The following is a 23,116-nucleotide window of genomic DNA, read 5'->3' as shown; positions in this document are numbered from 1 at the left end:
TCAATCCCTCTTCTCTAAAATCTTCCCAGCCATAAAGGCCAATTGTTAAGGGTCGAACCTAGTCATTTTCTAGATGGACTTCTTTATTGTTTTCCTTTTCTCTGCTGCATTAGTTGCCTTCTATATATGCAGCTAATATTTTGGCATTGAGCTAGCTGGGATTGTTGACATGGTCCTTCCGTCCCTTTGAATATCTAACAGCGTCCAGTTTTTTGTTTTGTTTTGTTTTAGTATAATTGACACACAATGTTATGTTCATTTTAAGTGTATAACATGCTGATTGAACAAGTTTACGCTATGCTCACCACAAGCGTAGCTACCATCTGTCACCACATAACACTATTATAATGCCGTTCAGTACATTCCCTATGCTTTTGTTCCTGTGGCTTATCCAATATCTGTAAGCCTGTATCTCCTACTCCCCTTAACTCATTTTGCCCATTCCCTGACCTCCTCCTCTCCGGCAACCATTAGTTTGTTCTCTGTATTTATAAGTTCTCTGTACTTATAAGTCTGGTTCTACATTTTGTTTATTCATTCGTTTTGTTTTTTAGATTCCACAAAGAAGTGAAATTATACGGCATTTGTCTTTCTCTGGCTTACTCACTTAGCATAATACCCTCCAGGTCAGGCCATGTTGTTGCAAATGGCAAGATCTCATCTTTTCTACGGCTGAGTAATATTCCATGGTATGTATATATATACCACATCTTCTTTATCCATTCATCTATTGATAGACGCTTGGGTTGCTTCCGTATCTTGACCCTTGTAAATGACAAATAACAATAATGCTGCAGTAAACATAGCATGCATATATATTTTAAATTTAGTGTTTTTATTTTCTTTGGGTAAATACCCAATAGTGTTGATGCCCTGTTTTAAAAGAACTTGTCATTCTCTCCTTGAACATACATGTGGGTGTATCACACACCAGTGGGCTCTTGGATCAATGGACTCCATAGACACCATTTTCATGTTTTTATTTCTGAGTACATAGTACAGTTCAGAGATAGTAGCATGTAACAATATTTGTGTATCACAAATAAAATTATAGCCAGGAAACCATATCTCCATAGCTTCACCAACCAGCAGACTTGAACATCCTTGCTCTCCTGTGCTCTAATCCATCTAACTAACATATTCCCTTACAACATTTATGTTCTTCCCTAATGAAACCAGCCCTTCACTACATGACCCAAAATTAATGTTTATGTCATTAGGACCATTTTCTTTGGAATTTCTGGGCCATTTTAATTACCAGCTTAGGTTACTAGCTAATCAATAACAATACTATGTGTGATACTTTTGGATTCTCAAAGACTCTAATGCTATGCTGTTCAATATGGTAGTCACTAGTTACATAGAACTAGTGAGCAGAGCACACATGATTAGCTTGAAAAGAGATGTGCTGTTAGTGAAAATATATACTGAATTTGGATAGTATGAATAAAATAATGTAAGTTGCATCAACAGTAATTTTAATTACTACATTTTGAAATAAAATGGATATAGTTAATAAAATGCATTATTGAAATTAATTCCACCTGTTTCCTCTTATTCTTTTGAATATGACTAGAAAACAAAATTAGATATAAAGCTTGCATTTGTGGTTCATATATCTATTGGAAGGCATTTCTCTACAATACCAATGATTCTTCTGGTAGCTCCTATATTGTGGCTGTACCACTTATATAGCTGGGTGACATTAAACATGTTACCTAATTTCTCCATTCCACGGTTACTTAACATGCCCAATAATACTATTTGCTAGGCTTTTCTATAGGAATGCCATGCCATTATGATTTCAAATTCCCAATATAGAACTAGGCTTCTCAACTATCTTTTCACATTACCACCCCTCACTTACCCGTCCCCAAATGTAGTCACAATTTGACAGCAAAGAATAAGGCAGTCATTCTTCTCCATTAGAAAAGGGACAACTCACTCTCAATGAAACTGCATTTGAAATATGTTAAGCTTTCAGCTTTTCCTCCCACTTTCTATAGGGACCATTTATAAACCACTTATAAACTCTTTCAAAGGTAAAAACTGGACATACACCAGTTTATTCAAATTTCTAGTTAATAACTGGCCAGCTATCAGGTGATTCAATCAAAATAATTGACCCAAGTGTGTTGAAAAAGCATACATTAAACTGAAATCAATCAATCGATCAATTCCTTGTAGCATCTTAAGGTGGTGGAATTTAAAAGATATAAATGAAAACTAAATTATCACTCTAAAATTATTAACTTCAAATTCTCAATAAATTTTCACCCTTTTATAGTGTTTCATGTTAAATTTATAGCAGGAAAGATGTCATTACTTTTAATCAATTGATGGAACTAATTTTAGGATAAAATACAGTTCAGTAGATGAAAAAAATAAATTTAGTTATGAACTTATTCATGTGATGATTTTCTCTTTACCAGAGGTTTTCTCATCTGTATTACTCAAAGAATTCCATACTTTTGGTAGGTGCTGTCACTTTTAATATTGGTATTAAAATCCAGAATGGAAATGTGTGAAATTCTGCATTTTTATAGTTTTATTTTTTATATCAAGAAAAAATTAAATTATCAGAAGCACATACATAATACTAACGAGGTATTTAGAAAACACCTGAAAAATAGAACCCATGTCCATAATCTTTAAAATGGATTCAGGTAAAATATCCATTCATGGTAAAACTTTGTGATTGGTTGCCAGGTGATACGGTGGGACATGGGGGACAGTGGTGCAGGGTAGGTCCTGGTGCTAAGGAATAGTCATCTTGGAACTTTTTTCATATTCTTAGTAAGTAACTTAAACCAAGACAATTATTCATGAGGAAATAATAAAGTAAGTGTGTACCTGTTCCTTGTGTTCTTCGCAAATAAGTATCTAGTCTATTGTAGATTGTAGGATCCTAACACTCTGATTTCAGTACTTGGTGCACAATGTGTTCACATGCTGGAAAGAAGAATTAATTGACTGGCATAGCTTTATAATGAAATAATGCAAAGACTATTTAGCAAACTCAGTTATTTCTATATTTATCAAAGATGGTCTCCATGTGTTATTCAGTTGCAGGCAATTATTACAGAAACAATAATTCATGTACCAAAACTGTCTGTCTGTTTAATTCAGAAAGGCAGCTATTTGGACTTTGTTAAAAAAAAGACACCTATGAACTTTTTAGAAATTGCATTTTGATAAATACTTAATGGAAATGTGGTTTGCACGTGGCTAAAGAGCAAAGAACGATCCCCATGTAAGACTCTAGTGCAAAAATGAATACCTAAAACATCAAATTAGCTTGAAAAATACCAACAATGCTACCAAATTACTGATAAAAGAAAGAAAAGAAAGAAAGAAAGAAAGAAAGAAAGAAAGAAAGAAAGAAAGAAAGAAAGGAAATAGACAAGAAAGATCTATATTTTCATTTTCTTTAAGTACAGGTAAAATAACCTGATCTGCTTATTGAATGACTTTTGAATTGCCAATTTATTTTCTAATATGTATGTGGTGACATTTTGAGAGCTATAAATTACTTCTCTAGTAATTGAAAGATCAAGACATGTCCCCTTAAACCTCATACGCTATAGGGCATGTATATCTGCTAATTTCACAGGTTATTAGTGTGTAAATAGAAATAATTAAAAGAGCATTCTAAACCCACAAGTCTCTGAACAAAAAAAAATGAGATAAGGATAGGAGTATAAGGGATAGCTCAGGGGTTTGGGATAATGAAAGAACACATCAAAACTTTTCTGTACCTTAAAGAGTGTGGTTAATACCATTGAAAGCACATTGAGCACCTCTGTATTGCCTGATATCAATCATGAAATCCCCAAATACTCTGAAGACTCTTCTAGCAGCACTTTCAACCCATCAGAAACTACCAAGTAATGGACTTTTCCAAAAAAGCCTGTCTTCATGTGATTTCCAGCTCTGTTTCAATACCAAATAGAACTGAATGCTTATCAGATCTAATCCAAACTGCCATCAGCTCAGAATTCTGCTCATCTGTCACTACATTATTGGTTCAAGACAATATTAAGACAAAGAACAAGAGACAAAAGCAGTTGGAAAAGCTTTTTTTCAACTTTCTATCCTTTCCGTCGTTGTCTCTTGTACAGCAAACTGTGTGCTTTCAAACTGACTTGAGGTTGAGCCCAAAGTTTCAAATCAACCCATTTGCCTCAGAAATGAGTCACCACATGCAAAAACAGGCTGCACGACTTTGGGGTAGTCACCCGACTCTCTCCTTTTTTCCTCTCTTCTCCTATCTTCTCTCCCTCACCTCCAACCCTCTTCCTCCTAGCCAGTGACTTTGGTGCGAAAGAAGGGCCAAAAGCAAATATGAGGGAACTCCCAGGAGTATAAGATCGCTCCCGAGGTTGGCCATTTCACGGAAGGAAAAAGACAGGGAATTTACATAAAGTTTTATATGAAGTGTGCCATTTGTATTTGCAGAATTAAAGGGCTTCTTATTATAATGTTCTTTTGTATCGCTTTGTGTCATTAAAATATAGGACACCAGCAATGAAACTAAAAGTAAATATGCACATATCCTTATCCATGTAGGGAAGCAATAAATCTCCCCCCCCCAGAGCAGCTGTACTACAGCTATCATTTGAATAGTGCAGCTGCCACAACAATATCACATTTTATAGTTAAAAAGCAGTCAAAACTTTAATGTTACAGTGGAGGTAGATATATATTGCACTATAAATAAGCATTCTCTAATGAAGAAATGAAGCATATTTATTTTTTTCCTAGACATACCATTGAATAACATATATCTCACCTACTGCAATCTGTCATAAAAGAACTCATTATATTTGAACGTCTATAATACAAAACTCTGATTTATACTAATTAGGTTGGCTTTCATTGAGACATATGAGAACTTGAAAACACTTGGCCTGGGAGGCAAACTTTACTTCTTTCATATATATATATATCTCCACCCCACTTCATGCTTCAAAATACATGCCTAATGGATCTTTGGAAGGATTTGGTACTCTTTTCCTTCTACATATTTTAAACTTGTGGGTTTGATTGACAGAGGTGAGAGTTACATGCAGTTTGGGGAAACTCAGTTTGGCAAACGCTTAAACCTAAACTGACTAGCTGTACAGCAGGCTTATTCAGAACAATGTGATCTCAGTCTAAAGATGGCATCATGAAAGATTCTCTGGTCTCTCCCTCAGTGCCTCATGGGATGTAGTTTTGGGGCTCATCAATAAGCTTCCAGTATAAAAGTTTAGCTCTCCACACACACTTTGATGAGATCAGCTTCCTCTGAGGGAGTAAGAAGGGATGTGGATAAATATACAGTAGTCATGGGGAGTATGTTCCAACTACCCCAGTGGATGCCTGAAATCACAGATAGTATTGAACCACACATACATATATATATGCTGTTTTTTCCTATACCTATGTACCTATGAGAATGTTTAATTTACAAATTAGGCACAAAAGGAGGGTAACAAAAATAATAAAATAGAACAAGTATAACAATCTACTGTAATGAAAGTTATATGAATGTGGTCTCTCTCTCTCTCTCTCTCTCTCTCAAAACATCCTGTTGTTCTATACTCACCCTTCTCATGATAGGAGACGATAAAATATGTGTTGAGACAAAGCGAGGTGAATGACACGGGTTCTGTGACATCGCATTAGGTAACTATTGACATTCAGATGATTCCTCAGAAGGAGGATCATCTGCTTTCCAACCACAGTTGACTTTGGAAACTGAATAACTGAAATCATGGAAACTGAAACCATGGATAAAGAGAGAGTACAGTACGAAAAGGAAAAAAAATAGTTAGGAGGCATTTATACACATATATGTATATATGGACAAAGTTGTTCCTATTGTTCCTATTTTACTAGCTGGTCAGTTGATATCAAATAGATGCTTAAGTAAATATGGAGAAAAATATGAAACTCTGCAATTCGTCTTTTGAGCAAAGACAGTTTATCCTAACCAGTCTTAAAATTCTGATAAAGGAACCCAGCACACCTTTGGAAGTCTTGCATTTCACAAGTTTTCTGTGGGCCTATCACATCATGCTCATGATATGTGGCAACACCACAGTGACCTACGTAAAAGCGGGAGCACTTCCTCTTCTATGACACAATGGGTACATTTGGCGTCAGAGAAGCCACTTGAAATGAAGTCTCCTTCACACCATAGAGTGTGACCCTTTGGCTCATAGCATTGCCGTCCAATATGCAGCAAGCCAGCACCAAGATTGCTGCCAATGAAGCTGTAAATACAAAATCTATAAGCACCAGGAAAGCCTGTGAATGAAGTTCCATGTCTATGCTTTCGTCAACTCACCAATTGCACTGTGGTGCTGTAAAAAAAATCATGCAAAACCAAAACATGTTGTTGGTGTATTTCATATACTCACCCTCTTTGGCAGAGTCTGTCCAAAGGTGGAATCTAGATGCCCTGATTGCATAGGGCATGTTGCAGTAAGAATAGACTTGGTAAACTGAACTAATTTCAAATTCAATTTGGTACTGACCCAAATGATCCAAGAATATATGCTGGGACATTTGGTACATGGATAATTAGGGACAGGCCATTTCAATAAATATTTAATAAGTTCCCTCTAACTCTAGAGCCCCACATATAAGTATTAAGTATTTATATAGGTACAAATAATGCTCAGTGTTTCCATAAGGCCTACAAGGTATAGAAAAAGATATTTCCATATGTATGCATAATAAGAGACTGAATGTTTAAGTACCACATGTTTCTGATTCTCCGAGAAGGAATAATAATTAAAGAACACCAGGACATTTTACTAGAGAGTATATTACACACACATTCTCTCTCCGAAATTGTCATAACCACCATAAAAAAAGGAATGTTATATATTCCTCATTTTGAACATGGAAAACTGAGGCTCGTTTCTGCTACTTGGATTGGAGAAGGACTCCACGAAGATGAGTGGGTTCTCTGGGAGAGGGAAAGTGATGTTGGTCTTAGAGAGCAGCACGAGTAGAAGTCTGTAAGCACGAAAACACCTGGCATGTTTGAGCAAAAGTGAGTGGTCTTGTGTCCTGGTGCACAGCAGATGTGTGAGCAGCAGGTGTGGCGACACAGGAGAAGTGCACCAGCAGCAGAAGACAACAGGTCAATAGAGTAAAGCCCCAGGCTGTGAATTCATCTGTTGATTAATCCATTTGGAAATGGAGCCCTGGTCTAAAGGGAAAATTAGTACAATTGAGGTGAGGAGTGTTTTAGTCAGTCCAAGCTGCTATCACGTACCACAGACTGGGTCGTTTGAGCAACGAAACTTTATTGCTCACATTTTGGGAAGCTGGAAACCTAAGATCAGAACCCCGGCATGGTCAAGTTCTGGTGGGAACCCTCTTTCCGGCTTGCAGATTTCTGCTTTCTCACTGAGGCTTCAAGGGACAGAAAGAGAGATCATCTCTCATGTATCTCTTCTTATAAGGGCACTGATCCCATTCCTGAGAGGTCCACCCTCCTGGCCTCATTACTTCCCAAAGGCCCCACCTCCAAACACCAGCACTTGGGGATCAGGGCTTCAATATATAGACTCTGGGGGGATGCAAATATTCAAGTCCATCGCAGTAAGTACGAGATGTTAGGACCTATAGCTCAATAAATTTCAAAATACGGGGATCCCTGGGTGGCTCAGCAGTTTAGCACCTGCCTTTGGCCCAGGGCATGATCCTGGAGTCCCGGGATTGAGTCCCACATTGAGCTCCCTGCATGGAGCCTGCTTCTCCCTCTGCCTGTGTCTCTGCCTCTCTCTCTGTGTGTGTCTCTCATGAATAAATAAATAAATAAGTAAGTAAATAAGTAAGTAAATAAATAAATAAATAAATAAATCCTTTAAAAAATAAATAAATTTCAAAATACTTCTTTCCCTTCTGTCTTGTTCCTGAGATCTTTTTCTACTTCTGCATAGAAATTACTAGGTATGGTTGCATTTTCTATGAAGTGAGCCATTTGAAAAGGAAATGCTAATGTATGCATTAATGTATGCATATATTATATATATATATATGTATATACTTTTTCTATTATCTTAACTCTGGATTAGAAATGGCCCTTCCAAATCAGAGCACAGTGTCCCACTAAGAATAAACTCGGAAATGAATGACTGTATGTGTTTCTGTGCCATCCTAAGATAATAAGCACCTCTGAAGGAACATTCATTTTTGTCAGACCCCAGAAACACCATGGACTGCCTGGAGACAACAGTATTCCCATTAATCCCCAGGATACCTGGGACAATCTGACTCACTCTGTGAAAATATTGTTGAGAGTTTTAGACAAAAAGGAGTAATAAACAACAAATCTACAGAAGAGAGAGCTCTCCACAACCTCGCATGCAAGAAGGACTCTGGGCACAGGAAACAATTTGCTTTCCGTATTTTGATAATTTAGCAGTCAGCATGGTCACAATTTTGAAATTAGCCTGAGCTTCCGTGGGACTGAAATGCTCATCTATAAACAGGGAGTCTCGGAGAGAACTTGATGGAGACAAGAATGGGGGATTCAAGGGGAACACCTCGTTCTCACGGGGGCGTTCAGGGGGGCGGAGGGAGGTTTCTAACTTTGAGGAAATCATCTAATTAGAATCTTAACAATTCAGCCCATTGTCAGAGAGCCGGATGTGATACGTCTTTTCATTCCTCAACTTACTCTCAGGGAAATACCATGGCATGGCAGCAAATACATCCAATAAGTATTGCCAGATAATACTTATATAATACTTATAATACTTTTGTCACATTACAGTCCAGGTTGCTAGTTTCATATTTACAAGCAAATTGTTACCTCAAAATATGAAACGCTGGCATTTGGAGAAACACAGAAATTACTCACTTCCCTGGAATTCTGCATGACAAATGAGTACTATGCTTTAACTCTAATAAATGTAGCTGTAACAGTTTTCATAAACATTCTTGAGATGTTCTTCTGGAGTAGCTTTATTTTGGCACCCTACTTTTCCTGCTTAAACAAATGAAAAGGTTGGCTGATATTGTCAAAATACAGCACTTCTGGTGAACCAAGAGCCATTTATTAAAATAATGTATCGATGCAGTGTCATAAAATACAAAATCATATTTCTGCAGGAAAAAACCTATTACCCTAAGCCAAGATTATTTTACTTTAAAAGAAAAATTATGGGAGTTACGGATTCTGAAAGTAATATGATGTGGTTCCGATCTTGGCCTTTCATGGTGGCTTTTAATGCACCATGATGTGTTAGGTAAAAAAGATATTTGTATAATTAACAAGTCTTGTCTTCATAGAAATGCATTAACTGAAAGTAGACTCTAAATACCTTATGACTCAAAATCATTAACACAAATGTGACTTTTCTCTAGTTGTAGTGAGACTAACACGTAGGCAAGTGTAACAACAACCAAAATACACACACACACACACACACACACACACACACACCCCTCGTGGAGGGTCAGGGCTCTCCAGAGTTGACCATTTTCCTGATATCATTTTAATCTTGTCCTTTGTCACAGCACTGCACTTTTTGCTCTAAAGGTTTCAGCACTAAAAAGTGGGGAGGTGAAGCCATAGTTCAATTCAATTTATTTTTATATTGCTTCTCATACAAAGTCTCTCAAAACGCTTTACAGTAAGAGATAAAATAATCATATAACACTTGCCCATATTCGAAACGGCAGCGATCACCCAGACAGCAAGGGGGAAAGCTGTGCGCAGTCATGGGTCAAAGTCCCTGGTGAAACACCCCTCGTTTAGAAGCCATATAAATGAACATTTCAGCAAAATGACGTGGCTATATAATATCCCTCGCCGAGCCCCACATTCTCAAGGGAAAAGTGAGAGGCTTCATTTTTCTATTCAAATAAAGCATTATCTCTCTCAACCTGTGGTGATCCCAACTGGTTGACCAGTTTCCTCTCTTGCAAAACTACAGAGCCAAAGCACAGGAACACGCTTTCTTTCCATTGTTGCCAATTACTTTAATCACACATGATTTATGGCTTCCTGGAAAGCAGTTGTTCTGGGGCACCTCTTTTCCTTGTCTGTGTTCCATATTTTGGCCCCAAGAGGTAAAGGAGAAAGGCTGGTGGGAAGACTAAAATGGGTGGTCTTTTTTTAGTCAACCTCGAGCGTGATCTTGCACACACACACATACACACACACAAAGGAAATGCTTACACTTGAGACTTGAAAACTCAGAATGAATCAGTGACAGTCTGGGGCAGGAAGAAGGAAGAAGGGAGGATGATGGAGAAAGAATTTTTGCTAGATAAGGCAGCTCAAATTAAATAATAATTCCCACTGGAAAAAAAAAAGTAAAAACGAATGTCTGGAAAGGATAATGAAAAAGCCAATCCTGGCTAAAGGAAATTAGGTCAAATCGATATATCAAGTTTGTGTAGCACTTTTAATTTACAGAAGGGTTATTCTGGACTTGATGTAAGGAAATTGGAGATGTAACTATTCTCTGAGAGTGATAGAGTCACCCGGCATGGGAAGAAAGTACGGTCAGCAGTTGAAAGCTACCATATTTACAAAGATGTTCTGTTACAGAGCAAATAGCAGTTTGAAACTACCAGACCCAATGAAAGTAAATTCTCAGAAAAGAAGCTTCTCTTCTGGCCCCCACCCAACCCCTTCACATAGTTTTTCAAGTACTGAGATACAGTGTCCTCTACCAAAAACATATTTTTCTCCCCCAAAAAACGTGCAAAAATCAAAAGAAATCTCTGGGTTCAGGAGTATTTGCAGTATTCACATCAGTAAATAATCCAAAATTTGTTTAGGAAGCATGTTTCTAGAAGGATATGAACCTTTTCTATCCTTTACTTCTTTAATGGAGTCACATCTTTATAATACATAATAACAAACAGAATATATTGTAACTCATTTCTTGACCTTTTAATATTTCTGTCGCTGATTGTCAGAGTTGAGAACTACTCTCTATCCTGAGGTGATGGATTATTTAATTAACCATTGACCTTTTCTCAACATTTGTTGACAATGAGCACAGTCCCATGAAAGCTGCCTGCTTTGGATATTGGTCAATTCTGTGTTGTTTATCAATAGGGGAATGCCATTTTTCATAACTTAGATCAAATAACCAGAATTACTTTTTGCCATTTATTTGTCCAAACCTATTTTTAAATGGATTTATGTCTCTTTCCTTTTTAACTGTCTATTAGAAAAGAATAGGTTTATTATACCTTTTCAAAACAAATCCCATGTCAACAAGCAAACATGTCTGATGGAATTTAATACAGTCAACCTACAAAAAAAATCATGTTTTCTAGTTATGAATCTTTTGGACAAATTTGCAGTCATTCATCGCTAACAATATACGCCTCTCCAGGTTCCCAGTTTTTTTCTAGAAAATAACATCTCCGAGGAGAGTAAGCAGACCCTTTGGAAAATTCATATAGTTGTTCGTTAGTTCCATTCACTACTCAGGGAAACGTTCCTGCGTTTTCTCCAACGGCTGTTTTTCTTCATAGAAGGTCAAAAATTTTGTGGAAATAGTTTGGCTAATTAAATATTAAAATTAGAATCTTTCATTTGAATGACTGACTTGTTTCTATACTTGTAGTAAATAGCGTCTTCCTGTACTCCTTCCAATAGTCCCACACCTTCCCACTTTCCTTCCAGAAAGGCTTTATATCTTGGAGGCAGGAGTGAGGAGAAAACATTGCAAGCCCAGGCCAGAGTTTTCATTGAGAAAGTTCCCTTTCTGCAGACATTTCTGTTCCCAGGATCAAGTAACCTGGTAAGAAGGGGAAAAGTGTTCAGAGGGTCCAGATTGGCCATTTTCTCTGTTGGCATCATTGCTACATATGCAGCCCTCAGAGAGTTGTTCGAGTCCTAGAAGTTTGATCGAGGGCATAACATAGTGCAAAGGAGTCTGGAGCCAGACAGCCCTGATCTTGAAATTTTAGTTCTTCTCCGTTCTGGGTGGTATTGTGCACCTCCTTCATTTTCTTGATACCTCCATTTCCTCATCTATAAAATGGGAATAAAAACAACCACTTCTCTAACTATAGAATTGAATGATATAATATATACAAAGCTCCTGGAAAATAGAAAAATCCCAATAAGACAAAGCTGTTCTAATGTAATACTGAATTTTCCAGTTTGTCGCGTAGAACATGGCCATTATCTCTGCAGAGTGGAATACAATATATTAGAGATGTTTCAGCAACAATTGAAGTCCATTTTCATCTCCCTGGAGTCCACAGTGTTTAAAGACTTGACATTATGGAAGTATATTGTCTTCATTAATTTATGTTAATTTTTAATGTTAGTGTGGCAGTACGGTATGATATACACAAAAGCCTGTGTGTATGTGTGGGTTTGCTTCTATATACAACACACACAGGGTGAAAGAGTTTTGACCCTAAGAAAGCAGATTTTCATTAAAGCCTAAACCTAGGACATAATATAAAGCATTAATTGTAATAGCAGCTCTTTTTTTTTTTTGGCGTGACAAGAATAAGAATTCTTAAGATGAAAGATGTTTTGAAATTAGCAAAAGCATGGTGTATCTATTGATCATATTTTATGAAAATGTTACCAGAATTAAACTGTAGAGCTTTACAATTATGTCCCAGGACACAGCACATGCAAGTTACATTTTTGTTGCTTTCTTATGTATCCGTTAATCCTGTTATTTCCCTCTGGCGTCCATCAATTTCCCTTCCACGCCAAGAGCTTATCTCCTGTTAGAACAGAACTATATGGGCATATCATCGGATATCTAGATGGCTAAGTTGTACGTTTGATACATGGGTGACGTTAATGTAATATTATGATGGATATCTATTAGCACGTACATCACTGAAATATAGACTCTCTAACGTCTGACAGTGTCTGCCCTTTCCACGTCAGTGTCAATCCACACCAGAATCAAAAGAATGAACAAATGTGACAGGAGAGGCTGTACCAATTATAGATGAAGGGATAGTATCTACTCCCACCATTTGATGTGATTTATTTGGCGGTCCTTCTGCATTTGTAGGCAGCAGATTGTAGCTGTTTATGAAGTGACAAATGGTACTCAATGACACTGAATGACTCCTCTAATCAATTTGACTTGTCTAAAAAAGTGGTCATGAATCATGCTATAGGTGGAATGTTAATGGATGCAGAAAAGTTTGATTTTTTTTGCCATAAAAACATATATTCCAAATACATACACAAAGGAGTATAAGAAATAAGTAACAGAATCAGTTTGTTGTAATAATTTCTTTCAAAGAAGATTTTTTGTTAAAAAAAACAGGTTTTATAAGTTTTTAATCAAGGATTTTCTTTCAGAGAAGCGAAATTTTTTATTTGAAAGAGATGTTCTTTTGGGGGGACAGTTTTATTTTGGGGAAGGGTAGCACGTGGTTGTCTACATAATCGCATACTTCTCTGGAAGTAGAAAAGTAACACAACCTAAACTAGGGTTGTCAGTGAAATAATTGAGGCTGCTATTATATAAAAAGCCTTTGGGCCTATGGGTCCAGATATTGACTAAAGGTTTCAATTATTGCTTAGCCCTTTTGAACAAAACTATTTGGGTCTAAGCGATTTCATTGATGAATTTATTGAATTAATTATAAAATTAAAAAAAAATAATTACCTCTTCTGCACGGGTTTGATCATACCAGAAGAAGTCATTTTCCCCTTAAACACTGGAGAAATATAGAGATATATATGCTTTCAGATGGATGCATGCTTTTGTCCCACACATCTAACTAGTATAATGGAATCAAGTCACAGGCCGGGCTAACCTCACCCAAGTGTATTTACATATTTATTTCAGTTTATTAGACGTAGGTAGTCTTTTACATACTGAATTCAAACCACTACTGCTCTAAGCCAAGAATGATTTTTTCCTATCTCTCTATTATTCAAATTTATTAAACAATATTTCACATTTGTTTGACACCATGTCAAACTCAGTACTCCTAAAGCAAGGCTGCAGCTTTGGAACTGTTATGCTTTCTCGGACTTTAATCATTTTTGGCAAGGCTCCACTTCCTGTCAGAGAGTGAAACAGCTTTGGAATGTCATTTTCACGAAAGAAAACAGAGAGAATCCGAGAGGAAGTTCTCCTCCACTCCAGATCCCCTAAGATACTCAAACACGCTCGCAGGAGGGCTGGAATACATCAGACATGAGCAGAGGGAAAAGGACACAATTTTCCCACATTAAAAATACATGGATAAAGTTGAACTTCTGCTAAAAATAGTTCCCATGACTAATCCTATTAAGTTTAAAAAATCGGGCAGAATCTTCCTTGAAGCAGCATTACTCTCTGCCATCGCACTGTGCTGCTGCCCGCACCCCCAAAGCCAGCACCCCTCCGTGTTAGGCCCTCATCCTTCCCTTTGTGATCACATTAAGGGGGAAGGGGAGAGAGAAAGAGATCATGCCTTTTATTCAGGTCTCAGATATCAAAGGAAAGCAAAAAAGAAAATAAATAAATAAAAAATAAAAAAATAAAGAAGATATACAGATCAAAATTATCTCAAAATCCCAAAACTTTTGAAGAGCAATATACTGTCCTTACACATCTGCAGTGTTTTCCCACTTGCTCTGGGATGCCCTCCTTGGCCCCCAGGACCAACGAGATTGCAGAAAGCAGATTCAGATGGCTCGGAGTTATGCCACTTGGAGGCCTAGACAATGTTGGATGCAAACCATTGAGCCGCAAGGGGTGAGGAGTCTATGCGACTTTGGACACGCAAGCCTCCAATTTTGGCCTCATGTGACAAGCACATTGACTACATAAGGGAGGGGAGAGGATGGCCACGGATGGTGGAAAATGCTGGACAGAGCTGCAAGATTCCAAACCAGGCACAGTAGGCTGTCGTCTAAAGGAGAGGAGGCCATCAGTGCTCCCATCTCACTGTCCTGCAGTTCACACTGATAATCAATGTCACTTGGGCATTTTAGAGGGGAGAAGTGGGAATAGAAAGGAGTCACCGCAGAAGGAGTCATTAGGTGCCATGTCATTGGCATATGTTAGCTAAGTGATTAGCGATGGTGAGGTTCAGCTGCAATGAAACCTAAACCCAGCTGATGCCATTAACACGGTGGATCTAATGAACCCCACAGACCACATTAAAGCCGAGAAAGCAAAAACGACAATTGGAGAATGGCTCTTAATGAAATCATCAATCCAAAAAAGGAGGGGGGTTAGATGTCATTTAAGAAGCCTTTGTGGATGAGCTGGACAATCACTTACTCAAGCACGAGTTGTAAAGGCCAGACAGGTAACCTCCCCCTGACTGTGCAGGAGATCCTTTGGAAATCTCTGTTCAAGCCCCCGGGCCGTCCTTTCAGCTTTGCGTTTGCAGGCAGCAAACAAATTGCCCCTCTGATTTAGATTTTTCCACATCGTTGCCATAATGTGCAAATGCCCATCACTGCATAAGTCATAAAGAAAAGATCCTCTAAATTCGTAATCGAATTGCACGCGTTTAGGCTAATCCATAATGCACAGCCACTTACACATCAGATCTTACCCTGTAGAGATGCGCTTCTTTGAAAACTAGGACCTACAACTCCATCTTTGTGTAGGTCTGTCCAGAAAGGATTCGATCACCTACAGGCTAACCATTTTTCAGTTTACCTTACACATCAGGAAGGTTCTAGCACCATAATTACCAAAGCAATTAAGAGGGAAACTTTTGAAGTTTCCCAAAGGAAAGTAACTGTCAGGCTAACAAGCAGTACAGTAGTAGTAAAGAGTAGTAAAGAACGTGGGTGCCAGAGCCACACAGCCTGGACTTAACTCTCAACTCTGCTACTTACTAATTTTCAAGTTGTAATTTCTGTGGCAATGTTGGTCCAGCAGAAAAAGGAAAAAAAAAATATATATATATGGAATTAAGACAGGAAACAAGTGAAAGCAGCAAAAGTGGTTTTTCTTCCTCTTTTGAGCATCAACCCTATAATTACCACAGTGCTGTACTTAATATTGTTACTTACTTACTTATAGTGAGTTTATGAGTTAATGAATTTTAACCATGGCCTCCTATGGATGTACAAGGTTTGTCCTCTGCCTGAACCATCCAACAACAAATCTGAATCAGTGTCCCCCCGGGGGCCAGCGAGATCCAGAAGGCTAGGAATTCAAATGTTCAGAAACTGGGTACAAAGCTTGTGTGTCAACAAACAGCAACAATTAGCAAGGATAAACCACTACGCTTGAAAGCAGAAACATTCCGCATCTAGGAAGGTTGCAATTTTATAAGCCATTTACAGAGTTTCAGGGCAGCATGACCCAAGCTCCGAGAACTCCAGGTTCCTGTTTAAGGAGCCAAATTACAATAGATATTTTAATTTTAAAATTTTAAATAGGCAAAGGAATTGTGATTTTGCAACAAAGAGTAGAAGCCCAATCTCAGCATGTGTGGTTTCAAGGTTTTTCTGTGCCCTTTGAAAATATAGGCCTATTTCTCTAGCCTTGGGGGTTCAAGCTGTGATTTCAGATGCCTGTGTTCTAATTCTATTTGGCCACTAACTAGATAGCTACTTAGTTAATCTCTCTCTGCTCCTTTTTTTTTTTTCCCCCATGTAAAATCAGGGCAATAGTCATGGCTACCTCATGAGGTTATCCTAAGAATCAAATGAGATCATATATTTTGAGCATGTAAAACACCACCTCATACACACAAAGCCCACAATAAATATCAGCTATTGTATTTGTTGTGCTGGATAGTATTATACATTTTTATCATGACACGTGAAACACTCTCAATTCTAGATTCCCGGGAATCAATTCTCCTTCCTTTGTGCCCATATGCACATTGGCTAGCCACTGTTGCAAATTCCAGCATGAAAGCTTTTTCTCCTGACCCTTCCCAATTCCTCCAAATCAGTAATGATCCTGCATCTTAGAAGTCCAGTGAAACCATCATCTCTTGTTCTTCTCTTTCCTACTTCCTCTGTCTTGCTTCTCTTCTAATTTCTGTGGTGACTGAGTTTTGGTGGTCCCTAAACTCAACAGTCAGGCTTTGCAACCTCAGAGAACCTTTTCTACAGCATGAACATAGCTAGCTTTTTTGGCCAGCTGAGTCCACCAACAGATGATTCCAATGGTACCCTTACTTTTCGTGGTTGCTTTTGTGTTGGCTTCTCCGCAAGCCCAATACCACGGCCTAATCCCAGATTGCTGAAGAATGCCTGTAGGGGAACAGTCACCAAAGATGACTCTGATGAACAGCTTGCTGCAGCTCTAATGGTGAGACATATAAAATGCATCATACATTAAATTTAATGTTGCCTCATTAGTCTTAATTAGATTCCTACATTACACCAGGATTATGGTTTCTCCGTGTTTATGTTTTCTCCTAAAAATGAGTCTACCCCAGATAATACTTCAGTGTACTTTTTAAATCTTTGAATAAAAATGTCCAATAATAGATTAATATCAAAAATACTCTCGATCTTATAAAAATAATATCAAAAGAAAGGCAAAAAAATTAATATATGTCCAAGGAGTTTCGTGTCATTCATAAAGCCTATAAAAGAAGTCTTGTAACTCAGGAATAAACCTAAAAACTGCAAACATTTGTTCACTAAGAAAAGTAATTGGTCTATTATTTCCTTTATTCCCCTTTCTATCATTATGCATAATATGGATTTTTTTTTTCAATGAAGGAATGGTTGTCTCCCTCCTCTTCCCTCATTTCATAGTTCAGCTTCTCCTTTTATTGGTATTTACTGTGAAGACATAGCACACATCATATAGCTATTAAAGAAGAAAGGGACCTGAGAAAGCATAGAGCCCAGCCATTTTTAATAATTAAGAAGTTGTGGCCTAGAAGCTTTGCAGACCTGGGGTGGCATAGACATAATGGTGGCTTCTTGACCAGAAGGCAGATTTCCTGGCCCACTATTCATCATAGTTGTGACCAGCTCCATAATGCATCTGGGAATATATTCTGCTGCCATGGTCCAAACACACCCTGCAATACAGGCCTCCTGATCTCTGGCTCTGAGTTCACGTGTTCATGTAACCACACACCTGAACAGACTCTGAAATACCCATTGTTTGGCTGCATTTTTACCAGTAATCACACATACATAAAATGAAAAATACAATGTAAATCAGGTCTGTCAAGAATTCTTCAGTTTTCCGTCACTGGATAGTGAAGGGGTTGGCGGTATGGAAGTCTTGAAGGACTACCTCTCATTCACATCTGTATGTTAGTAATTTAAGGATTTTAACTAACATGAACCAATGGATTAAAACATTTAGTCCTGCTGTAGTTTTGCTTCCTGTTGGAAATCGACATCATCATGTCTCACCGTGTTCTCATCCATGTGTCCCTGGGTTACCCACTACCCTCCAGCAATTGCTAAGATCTGGTCAATGCCACTGCACAGTGAAGTTTCATCTGGGAGGAAAATATTAAGATTCAGGGGCTGAAGAAGGAAACAAGAGAGTGAAGAGAAGAATTAAGAACCAAACAATATTCTTGTGCAACTTGAAAACACTCAGCTAAGCATGGAAAACATTTAAAATTTGCTAGTCCCTTGAGACTGTGAGCGAAAGGAACAGATAGCCATGGGGAGAGCTGGGAGGCTTGGAAAGAACCAGTGAGCACAAGAGATCAAGCACATTGTAGGCCAAAAAGCTTTCAGACAGTATCATTATATTCATTTCTGTAATCTACAAAATATGGAAATACAGACCTATTTGCAAAACTAGCAAAATTACCTACATGTTTGTCCAAGAATTATGCCTGACCATCATGAGTCACTTTCCATCATTTTATGCTAACTAGTTGTTAATTTAATGACCCTGGTAATAGCCCCCTGGATACATATTCTAAATCCTGAAGTTCCTAAAAAGATCTTAAAACTATTTCCAAATCAATGTCAACACTTGCAAGCTAAATAAACAAATTACATTTTGGTGAATAAAACTGCTGATTAGATGGTGGAATATGTAGGTAAAAGATATTTGAACGTTCTCTGAAATATAGAAAGAAATTTAAAGAAGACAAAGACATACGTGGTACAACCACTCATGATTTAAAATTATGTAATTGATCATATAGTCAGCACTTTTATTGTTCATAATCTACAAGAATACAGTTAAAGAATTAATCATTAAATACTCGGGAAAAAATGTCTCATGAACTTTTAACAAATTTATACTAGGAGAGCCAATTCTATAGTCATGTAATGAAATGGACAGTAGCTCTGCTATTAAACTTTTGGTTTAGTAGCAAGTTATCAAACCACCCACAAAATGTCAAAATATTCTATACACCTCAGAACTAAAGATGTCTGACTCTCAATGATTCATGGAAACATTATTTAAAATGTATTTTCTGTTCATTTCTGTCCAGCGCTGCACCTTTTATAAACCTACTGATTAATATCAAACAGTGAACAAATCTGACAAGTAGGATTACCAATCTAACAAAACTGTTTATAGTGTGAATGAAAAAAGCACACCATTTCCAGGCAGTGTACTTAATAATAAAATCCTGTTGTACTTAAGTGGTGAAGGGATTACTTAACTGTCAAAGTTCCTTTAACTGTTAAGAGTTGCCACATTAAAGACATGCTTTTCGAAAGCGCCAGAAGAATATTTCATGCCAGTTTATTCATTATCATATTTTTATATTTAAATATAACATAATTGATGTGTATAAAAATAAAATAAATTCAACTCTTTGAAATTAAATTAGCTTCACCTAAGGCATTTTTTATGGTAAAGAATAAACAAAGAATTATTTTCTTATATAGATTTAAACTCACTTTTTATAAATACTATACAAATTTTGTCAAATAGTATGATATCAATATATATTATGGTTTATATTTGAACATTTTTCTTTAAAAAAAGGAGCTTTTATATCATAAACCACATAATTTCTGTGAGATATTTTACAAAATCCTTTCTTTAATTTTGAAAAACACTCTAGTCTACTTCTTTTGTTACCTAGATAGAATTATAAAACTACAGTTTATAGAAAAAATAACTTTTTTCTCAATAATCATTAAGAATTATTGATATATCAGCAACAAATAATTTGTATGACTAAAGTTAATTATCAGAAACAAACAAGTTTTATAGATAAATGAAGAGTTTAATTAAACTAGCCTAAAACTCTTTAAAACTATAAAATTCCCAAAATGACAAGAAGAAAATCATCATCCAAAGACCTATCCCCATGATAATTTCAAATTCTGTTTTTGTTAGTTTAAGACTGGACATTTTAAAATTTCATTTCAACATGACAATTTCTGTTAAATTATTTTTAATGAGTTTACCTGCTAAGTCTATAGAAACAAATGAAACTATAGAAACTTCACAGAGTCCAAAGCATTAACTAATATTTCATATCTACATATTGATCTTGAGCCTATGTACATGGAAATCATAAGAGAAAAGTTTTTTGTAACTGTTAGAGTAAGAAACAAAAAGCATGTGAAGAAATAAAATCTCAGGGCCCAATTCATTTTCCCTCAAAATGAATAAAATAACTGCTACCAAGGAACAACATTGCTACAAATGATGGGTTAAGGAGCTCCATAGATCTATCTTTCTGTGGAAGCAACCACTAAGCTGGCAAAAACTTTCAGAATCAAATGTTTTGAAACCCTGAATACTTCTATAAAATCTTACAACAACCACAGAATGCTTAATGAACAAAAAAAGTTACTAAATTTTGGCATTTAATATTTGCAAAATGCATATGTCCACATACATCCAGCTATAACACACAACTAAATGACAGTGAGACAAATACCTCCCTTACAATTGACTTAATAAAGACAGCCATTAAAAGCATCCAGTTTCTGTCCAGGGCTTGGGAAAACACGTGAGCCAGTACACCACTGTGGGAACATAAATTAGCATCATTCTGGAGGACATTTTGACTCTGTCAAAATTCAAAATGTGCATATACTCAGATGCAGCTATTCCCCTGCCACTGCCATGATTTTACACCATGGATATATGCCCTGATGTCCATGAATGCTCAAGTATATGAATGTTCATGAGGATTTAAAAAAAATAATGAAAATAAAATAAATTTCGGCATTTAAGGAAATCCCTGTTAGGTCACTGGCTGGTTGCTGAGATAATGGGAGAAAGACTTCAATTACCACACATGACAAAGGATACAGTCTTGCAAAAGTAATTCAGAAATGTTACTTAACAAATGGATAACTATAGTCCACAAGTTATAACAGCAAATTCTAGGGAGTGGATAAAATCTGATTTCCAGAGTTGCCATATTTTAAAATGTAAAATGTTCAGTTTTAAGCCAAAAGCTGTGAAACATGCAAAGAAATATGAAAATACGTGATGCCTGGGTGGCTCAGCGGTTGAGTTTCTGCCTTCAGCTCAGGGTGTGATCCCGGAGTTACCAGGATGGAGTCCCACATCAGGCTCCCTTCATGGAGCCTGCTTCTTTCTCTGTCTGTGTCTCTGCCTCTCTTTCTCCATGTCTCTCACGAATAAATAAATAAATTATTTTTTTTAAAAATATGAAAGTATGGCTTACTCACAGAATAAAGGAATTATGCAGAAATCATATCTGAAGAAGCCCAAAGATTAAACATACTAGAGAGACTTCAAATCAACTGTTTTCATTCTGCTCAAAGAGTTAAAGAAGCCCATAGACAAACAACTAAAGGAAACCAGGAGAACAATGTCTCAACACATAAAAAAATATCAGCAGAGAGATAAACATTATAAATGGAATTAAAATAGAAATTCTGAAACTATGAAGTATAATAGCTGAAATATAAAATTTACTAGAAGGATTCAATACAGATTGAGGAAACAGAAGAATCAGCAAACATGAAAATATATCAATTAAAATGTTCTAGCCTGATGAACAGAAAGAAAAAAGAATGAAGAAATACCAGTAGAGTGTCAACAAGTACATCAATATACACAATATAGGATTCCCAGAAGGAGAAGAGAGAGAGAAAGGGGGTAGGAAAAACATATGAAGGAATAATGGTTGAAAACAGCCCCAATTTGATGAAAGATGTGAATCTATATATCTAAGAAGCTCTACCAATTCTAAATAGGATAAATGCAAAGAGATCCACACAGAAACACTTTAAAACTGCTGAAAGGCAAAGAGACACTTGTGAAAGCATCGAGGGAAAGATACAAGTTGTTATATATGAGGGATCCTCAGGAAGACTAGGGGCCAATTTCTCATCAGAAGCCATGATGGCTAGAAGGCAGAGGAATGACTATTAAGGGGCTGAAAGGAAAAAAAATACCTGCCAATCAAGAACTCTATGTCTGGCAAAACTATTTTTGAAAATGAAAGAGATATGAAGACATTCCCAGACAAACAGAAGTCAAGATGGTTCATCACTAGTAAATGTTCCCTGTAAGAAATGTTAAAAGGAGATTTTTCAGGCTGAAATTAAAAAACATTGGATAGTAACTGAAAGCCATATGAAGAATTTTTTTAAAAAAACATCAATAAAGGTAACAACATAGGAAAATATAAAAGCCAGAATTATTATATTTTTGGTTTGTGATGCCTTTTTTCCGACATGATATAAAAGAAAAATACATGACATAATGATTTCAAATCCCTGTGAATGGGCACACTATGCAAAAAGACAATTTGTGACAATAACGACATAAAATGATAGGGAATAGAACTATAAAGGAGCAGAACTTTTGTATGCTATTGAAGCTAAGTTTGTATTAATGCAAACTAAATTATTATATATTTAGGTTGCTAACTGTATTCTCAAGAATAATCACTAAGAAAGTAACAAAAAGAAATACAGAAAAGAAAGTGAGAAGAAAAGCAGCACACTAGAATAAATCAAGTAAACAGGAAAGAAGGCAAAAGTAGAGATACTGAGGAATAAAGGACATATAAGACATGTAAGAAATCAACTTGAAAGTGGCAGAAATAAGGCCTTCCTAATAAGTAATCACTTTAAATGTAAATGGATGAAACTCATCACTTAAAAGGCAGAGATTGGCATAATGAACGTTTTTAAAAAGGAAGCATGATCCAACTATCTGCTATTTACAGCAGACTCACTTTAAATACAAAGAGACATATGTTTTGAAAGCAAAAGGATAGAAAAAGATATCATACACAAATA

The 23,116-nt window shown here is 36.6% G+C and overlaps 1 long non-coding RNA gene across 1 annotated transcript in view; it reads right to left on the bottom strand.

The window, feature by feature from the left end:
- Positions 1-23,116, bottom strand: part of LOC118351514 (uncharacterized) — a 31,830-nt gene that overhangs the window by 1,181 nt on the left and 7,533 nt on the right. Inside the window, exons 3-4 of the long non-coding RNA XR_007403851.1 lie at positions 2,854-2,952; positions 608-765 (exon numbers count right to left, since the gene is read on the bottom strand). This is a non-coding gene — a long non-coding RNA (uncharacterized LOC118351514). The remainder of the gene's footprint in view (positions 1-607; positions 766-2,853; positions 2,953-23,116) is intronic.

Source organism: Canis lupus, chromosome 19 (genome assembly GCF_003254725.2).
Source record: "Canis lupus dingo isolate Sandy chromosome 19, ASM325472v2, whole genome shotgun sequence".
NCBI classification, from domain to species: Eukaryota; Metazoa; Chordata; class Mammalia; order Carnivora; family Canidae; genus Canis; species Canis lupus.
The sequence above is the reverse complement of the archived record's forward strand: the minus strand, read 5'-3'. Positions and strand labels throughout refer to the sequence as shown.